The sequence below is a fragment of the Fukomys damarensis genome, unplaced genomic scaffold (assembly GCF_012274545.1).
Source record: "Fukomys damarensis isolate Sample0158 unplaced genomic scaffold, DMR_v1.0_HiC HiC_scaffold_18, whole genome shotgun sequence".
NCBI lineage: Eukaryota > Metazoa > Chordata > Mammalia > Rodentia > Bathyergidae > Fukomys > Fukomys damarensis.
Window position 1 is genome coordinate 10,798,936 of NW_022900930.1, and position 7,590 is coordinate 10,806,525.

The following is a 7,590-nucleotide window of genomic DNA, read 5'->3' on the forward strand; positions in this document are numbered from 1 at the left end:
TTTCTTTTTTTTTTTTTTTTTGGTCTTTAGGCCAAACCGGGACTTTGTCCATTGTTAAAAGTCAGAAATCTCTGGGACAAGAAACAAAAATAAGTTCCATGACAGGAGCCTTGTCTGGTTTGTTCATTGTGTTCTCAACATCTAGACAATGCTTAACACATAGTAGGTACTCAATTACTTGGAATGAATGAGCACATTAAGTCTTACTTAGTTACTTTTTCTTGGGCTTGAATGACATTATTGGACATTATTCAAGATCTGGGAGGAAAGAATGAATTAGAGGTGTCTAAGAATGGAGAGCCACAGAACATCACTAGAGAGGGTCAGAGCAGCGGTGTTTATTATTATGCAGGGGGCAGGGCCTAAAGCACCTTGAACAAAATGGGACAACTGATAAGACTTCAAGAAATAATAGGGAAACTCAGAGTCTACTGACACATCAGCCAATAAAGTTGAGAAGCTAGCAGGTTTTCCTAATGGATAGTTGGGGGGTGAGGTGCAGGGTGCTCTCATCAGAATGTATGAGGCTGGGATAATACGCTGGGACGAAAGGGATTTGTTTCCTGTCATTTCTTTTTTTTTTTTGTTATTTTTTGGTACTGGGGAATCAAACTCCAGTCCTTGTGCTTGTGAGGCTGGCTACAGAACCACTGAGCCAAATCCCTGGCCCTGTTTTCTGTCATTTCTGCAAAGAATGGTTTCGACTGATTTGGAAGAAAAGTCGAATAATGTATAGCCAACAAAACCTAAGAAAAATCTGTAAACAGATCTTCAATATTTATAAAACCTTGTGACTTAAAGTGTGTATGTGGGGGGGGTGTTTGTGTGCACACGTGTGGTAGGAGGGAGGAATGTACATTCACTCAGGCTATAAATAATCATTATGATTTGTTTACTACTTCAAAGAAAGAAAGTTTCAAAAGTGAGATCTGCTCAGTAGCGATAGTTTCCAGGCATAGTAAGAATTGTAAGACAACAAAGAGATTTTATATGCTGGAAAAATTGGGCTAATGACCAAGAAACATCTGCCCTCTCCCCTGCCCACAGCCCTACCATATTTCTGTCTGACCCACAAGGTTACACGCCAGATTCAAGGGGAAATATTGTATGCACCTGTAGTTTTTATTGCTCATCACTGCTTCTCTGGCACTATTCCCTTTGAGGCTTGCATTAAGAAATCCAAACCCATAATTATGTCTTAAATGTTTGTCTCTGGGAATTTTAGACATTAAAAGGCTATTTTGAGGCTATTGGCGTGGCTCAGGCTTTGTACTTATGCTAGCTTTGCAGCAGAAACCTGCAGTATCTGCCACATGTATTGTGATTGTTAAAACTTTCTGCCAAACCAAAGGAGTTCTTGAGGCCAAAGGCTCTGTTCATCGGCTCTTGCCAGCCCTTGCCACTGCTACTCTTCCCTAGGCTGTCACCATCTTTCCTTGTTCTTATTTATGCATTTTTCTAGTAATGGAAAAAGACACATAAAAGATGCGTTAAATTTACCATCTTAACTATTTTAAGTGTACAGTTCAGTATTAAGTATATGCACACAGTCGTGTGCCATCCCCCTGATTTTTACCTCCTCGGTAATTCTGAGAGGTGCTCACTTTCCTTCAGTGGGTTAAGGAAGCCCAGCCAGCCTCATGCAGAGGACAGCATGGTGGAGGATGCAGGTTGCTGGCTTAGAGCCTGAGCTGAGCTCTCAATGAACAGCCGATACCAGTATGTCTGGTGCTATGGTTTATGTACAAGCGACATCAAGGCATGGTGGTGTATGTCTATAATCCCAGCACTCAGGAGGCTGAGGCAGGAGTGTCAGTGTGAGTTCAAGGCCAGCCTGGACTACATAGTGAGCTCAAGGCCAGCTTAAACTACATAGCAAGACCCTGCCTGAAAAAAATCAATCAACAGTGTCCCCAAAAGACTCAGGTATTGAGGGAGGGATCCCCAATGTACCAGTGTTCAGAGGTGGGACCTAGAGAAATGACTGGATCATCAGGCTACTAACTTCATCGATGGATTGACGATGGCTGAATGGGCTGCTGCAGAATGATCTGGGCCAGGTTGGAGGCAGGAGCTCACCAGGGGCCTCTGAACGCTCTATCTGTCCCTGGCCTCTTCCGTTTCCTGGCTCCCATTAGAAGAGCAGCTTCCTCTGCCACACCCTTCTACCATGATGTTTTTGCCTTACCACAAGCTTAAAGTAATGGAGCTGGCCAGCCTTGGACTGACACTTCAGGATAAACCTTTCTTCCGTTAAGCTGTTTTTCTCAGGTACTTTGTCATAAGGATAGAAAGTTGGCCAACACCAGGTGTGTGAGTGAACTATATATGCAGTAGGTGTTCAAGCAGGAGTTGAGCTGCCCAGCCAATGCCATGTGAAACAGGAATGATTTTCCTTCAGGAAACTGCCCACATTGCAAAATTATTAGCAAAAAACAAAAAAAAAACAAAAAACGAATGCTGTTCTTTTAAGTCACTGGGATTTAGGGTGGCTTGTGATACAATAATATGTGACTGAAATGTAATTGCATGTCTACAAGTGGGGTGCTAGTGTGGTCCCAATCAGTGGCGTTCGGAGCAAGTGCAAGTGGGAGCTAGAGTAACCTTGAGGGGTCTGTCAGCGAAGGACACTCTTGAAGGGCAGGCAGAATATTGCTATTGTAGGCTGGACCTGGTTAAGAATTGGAAGAGCTATTGGCCAAATGAGCCTGCAGTTACATGTAAGATAGAAAAAGGTATTTAATGAATATGTAGATCTTGCCATGGAGATTTCTGGAGAAAATGTTGAAACGATTGAATGGTATTTAGTTACTTATTTTGCAGTGCTAGAGAATAAACCCAGGACTTCACACATGCTAGGCAAGTGCTCTACCACTGAGCTACAAACCCAACCTAAACAGTTTCTTTTGGATGCTTATGATACACTACCAGAAAAGGGAAGTGACCTAAAATGGAAGTGTTTCATTTTCCATTGGAATTAGAAGAAACGGGACTTAGGTTAGGAATTAGAGAAGCCAGGACTTGGAAAGCTTGAAAAAAAATGTTCTCATTCTTAGCTTCTTTAAAGAATAAAACTTTTAAATTAGAAATGGCTTAAGAACAAAGGTGAAATATGAGATGCTACCAGGAAAACGGTCTTAGGTAACGTTCAGGACCAGACTGTTGATAGAAGACTCTGGGAAGGTGGCTTCAAAAGTGGTCTCCAACTACCTGCTGGTGTCCAACCCATGTGTGGCCCCCTTTCCTGCACTATGAGCTGGACCTACTGACTTTTAATTAATACAACATGAACAACAAAAAAAAAAAGACTGGCTCATATTTACACACCCTTTCTTGCTCTCACTCACTACCTTTGATGGAAGCCGGCTGCCACAGTGTTGAGAGACCATGTTGCGAGAAATGGTGAAGGCCTCCATCTAGAAGCCAATAGGGAACTGTTTTTCAGTCCAACAACCCACAGGGAACTGAGCCCTGACCACAACTATATGAATAAACTTGTAAATAGAGTCTCCCTAGGTGGAATCTGTCGATAAAACCATTAGGACTAAACATTTAGGTCCCCTAAAATCCATTTTAAGACACTACTCTCCAGCATGATGATAGTAGGGTAAGGCCTTTGGGAAGTAACTACGTTTAGATGTGATCATGAGAGTTGCACCCCCCTGAAGGAGTTATTGGAGGAAGGAGGAGGAGGAGGAGGAGGAGGAAGGAAGAAGAAGAAGTAGAGACACCAAAGCTTACTTTCCATTCTGTAAGCACTCAGTGAGAAGGTGGCCATCTGCAAGTCAGGAAGAGGGCCTGCAACAGGAGCCAAATTGCCTGGCACCTTGATTTTGGACTTCCCACCTTCCATAGCTTTCTGTTGCTTAAGCCACCCAACCCACGTTACTTTGTTAAGGCAGCCTCTGTGACTTAGACAGTAATGGATAACCAAGAAGTGGGGTGCTGCTGTAACACTAAAAATGTGGAAGTAATTCAGTTTTCTGTTTTTTTTCTTTTTGTGGTGCTGGGGATTGAACCCAGAGTTTTTGGCATGTTAGGCAAGCCCTCTACCACTGAGCTATATCCTCAGCCTCTGGAACTATTTTTAGAACTAGGTGTGATAAAGAGACTGGAAGAATTCTAAGGTGCATGCTAGAAAAACCTAAGATTTCTGTGAAGGGATTATTAAAGGTGATTCTGGTGAAGTCTCAGAAAGAAAAGCAGAAAGCTTTCAAGAAAACTGCCAGGTGCTATGGCACATGCTTATAATCCCTACCTGGAAGCTGAGGCAGGAGGATCAGAAGTTTAAGGCCAGCCTGGGCAATTTAGCAAGGCCAAGTCTCAAAATAAAAAGTAAATCAGGGTATTGTGGCACATACCTGAAATCTCAGCATTCTGGGAGGCTGAGGCAGGAAGACAGCAAGTTCTAGCCCAGTATGAGCAACTTAATGATTTAATGAGACCCTATCTCAAAAAAAATTTTTAAAGGTGGGAAGAGTAGGTCAGCTTGAGAGCCCTATGTTCAATTCTACCCCTCTACTGTCTTAGAAAACTCAGAAATAATCATGAACACAATACTAGCAGAAATATGGACAGTAAAGTCCATTCTGATAGTCTCAGAAGTGAGAAAGATACTACTGGAAAATGGTAGAAAAGCAATGTTTATTACAAGGTGACAAAAAATTGAATTGTTTATGTTGTAGGTTCTAGTCCTTGTGTGTGTGTGTGTGTGTGTGTGTTATAGTATGGTGCTGGAGATTGAACCTAAAACCTTACCACATGCCAGGCAAGTGCCCTAAAACTGAGCTACATCCCCAGCTTCATGATCTAGTGCTCCGTGGAAGCTAGAACTTGCAAGAAATAAAATTGGATATTTAGCTTGGAGATTTCCAAGCAAAGCGTGGAAGGAATGACTGGACACCTATTGACTGTTTAAAAAGTAAAATGTGAGGGGAAAAATGATAGAACTGTTAAGCAAAAGTACAATTTAAATTTAAAAAAAAAATTCTCAGTCTTTCCAGATTCCCAGAACTGAGAAAATGTGTTCAGAAAAGAACACTGATGGCGTGGCTGATGATCTATTTGATTGAGAGAGCAGGGCAGGTAAAGACTGCGATAAGTATAATCAGCCATCTCTACAGAAGCCATGGGATTGTGATGGCAGAAATAGCACTCGTACTAAGGGAGTAGAGAAAATGGCGTGGAGGGAAGGAAGGTTAGGATGATGCAGTATTCGTCAAGAAGCAGACCCCACAGCAGTTGAAAGGTAGTCAAGCTAGTGCTCCCAGAACAGGTCCTGAGTGCATGGTTTGAGGGACAAAGCTGTCTCCTCCTTGGGTGCGACCCCTATCTAGGGGAACTGCGTGGTAGGCTCTTGCAGAGAGCCATTTGATGGTCTTCACAGAGCTGAAGGGACATTTCACCCCCGCACAAACTGGATCCCAGTAGGTTCAGAAGGCAAGACTGCTACCCACTGGTCATTAAGGCAGAGTGTGAAACCAAAAAGGATTATTCTTGAACTTCTGTTAAGTTTTGAATTTGTGTGGAACCCATCATCATCCTTTTCCTCCTTCCCATCTCTCCCTTTTAGAATGTCAATCGCATACTGTATTTTAGAAGCTCATAACTCATCTGGACTCCTAGATTCACAGGTAGAGAGGAGTTTTGCCTCTGGGTGCACTGTACCTTAGGTCCCACCCATACCTGATTTAGATGATGTGTAAATAAGACCCTGGACTTTAGAGTTGATGCTGGCATAAAGTAAGTAAGACTGGGGGCTGCTGAGGTAGACTAGATATATTTTGCTTATGAGAAGGCTATGAGTTTGGAGGAGCTAGGGAAGAAAGAATGACTAAAACAAGACCATACCCCTGGATGACACCTTGGTCTCAACCTTTGACAGAACTTGAGACTGAGGTTTATCTTAAGCAGCACCTGGACTCCTAACAGAAACAGAGATGATAATAGTTTGTTGTTTTAAGTCTTTAAGTTTTGGAGGTAACATGTTATCCAAGATAGGTATGCTGATACACTGCAGGGTTTAAGGTGGCAGTTATAAATTGCTTAATGATTGGAAAGCATTGTAATAAATGTAGTTTTAATGATTTTTTTTGTTGTGAACTTACACAAACTAAGACAGCTACAGCATTGGTAGGTGATAAAAATCTTACAGTACCATAGCTTTACATGTGGTTCATCTTTGACTAAAACCTATCACTGATCCCTTCCATTAGATAACAGGGCTTCTAACAAGTGATAGGATGTTGCCCCATAACAGCCTCACACCAGCCCAAGGTAAAACAGGGTCTGTTTTGGAAAGAAATGTAAGTGTGGGTTTTGTCTTAGTGAGACAATGACAATTGCTTTTAATTTTTTTTTCTTTCTTTTTTGGGGAGTGTGGGGGCAGGGTTAGGGATTGAACCCAGGGCTTTACACATGCTCAGTAAGTATTCTACCACTAAGCTACATCCCTCAGCACAATTATAACTTGGAGTATTACACACTTGTGGCTTACACTGAAATAAAGGCTGTGAATAATCAAGAGTCTTTTGACAGTTCAGTTTTATAGGCAGGACACAGGCTGAGGAAAGCTACTTATTTGAAAATATTAGCTATTTCTAAAAGGAAAAATGACCCAGAAGATGGAGCAAAGAATCACTAAGAATTATTTCCAAAAAGCAGGGATGGGCCTCATAAGAGATTGGTACTGCTGGCCTACCTGGGCCATTTCCTGTCACATCTGTCTCATTTTCTCCCCTTTCTGAAAGGCAGTATCTATTGCAGGTTTTCTATGGAGATCAGGTGCTTCATCTTTTTAGTGCACCGGCCTTCAGATTAAATGATCTAATCAAGTGTGACTCTTTCAGCTCTGATGTCTCAGAACAAGTCTGAGGACACACTTGTGCTATGTCTGAAGACCCACATTCAAAAACTGCACCAGATTGGGAGTGATGGTGCACACCTGTAATCCCAGCACTCAGGAGGCTGAGCCTCAAAGTTCAGCCTGGACAACTAATGAGAACTTGTCTCAAAAAAATTTTTTTTAAATTGTAGCTCAATGTGAAGATACTGGTTCAACCCCCGGTACTACCAAAAACAAAACAAAACAACAACAAAGCCCACAAAAAAACCCTAAAAACCCCAAAACAACAAAAAAAATACACCCAAAGAGCTTCTAGACTTGGGTCCAACTTATATAACACTATCCTATTTCTTTTTATTTTTTGTCAATACTAGGGAGTGAACCTAGGAAGTACAAAGCTACATCTCCTCCTCTTTTTAGTTGAGTTTTAAATTATGGAGACAAAGTCTCGCTAAGTTGCCCAGGGGGGCCTCAAACTTGTGATCCTCCTGCCTCAGTGTCCTGAGTAGCTAGCCAACTTAGATAACGATATCCTAGAGTTTGGCAAACTTTTTCTTTATAGGGCCAGACAGCAAATAATTTTAGTCTTTGTAGGTCATATATGTGATCCCCAGTGTGCATTCTTTGTTTTTGTTTTTTACAACCCTTTAAAAATATGAAAGCCAGGGCTGGAGATTTAGCTCAGTGGTTCTGCCACCTGCCTCACAAGCACAAGGACCTGAGTTCAATCCCTGGTACAAAAAAAT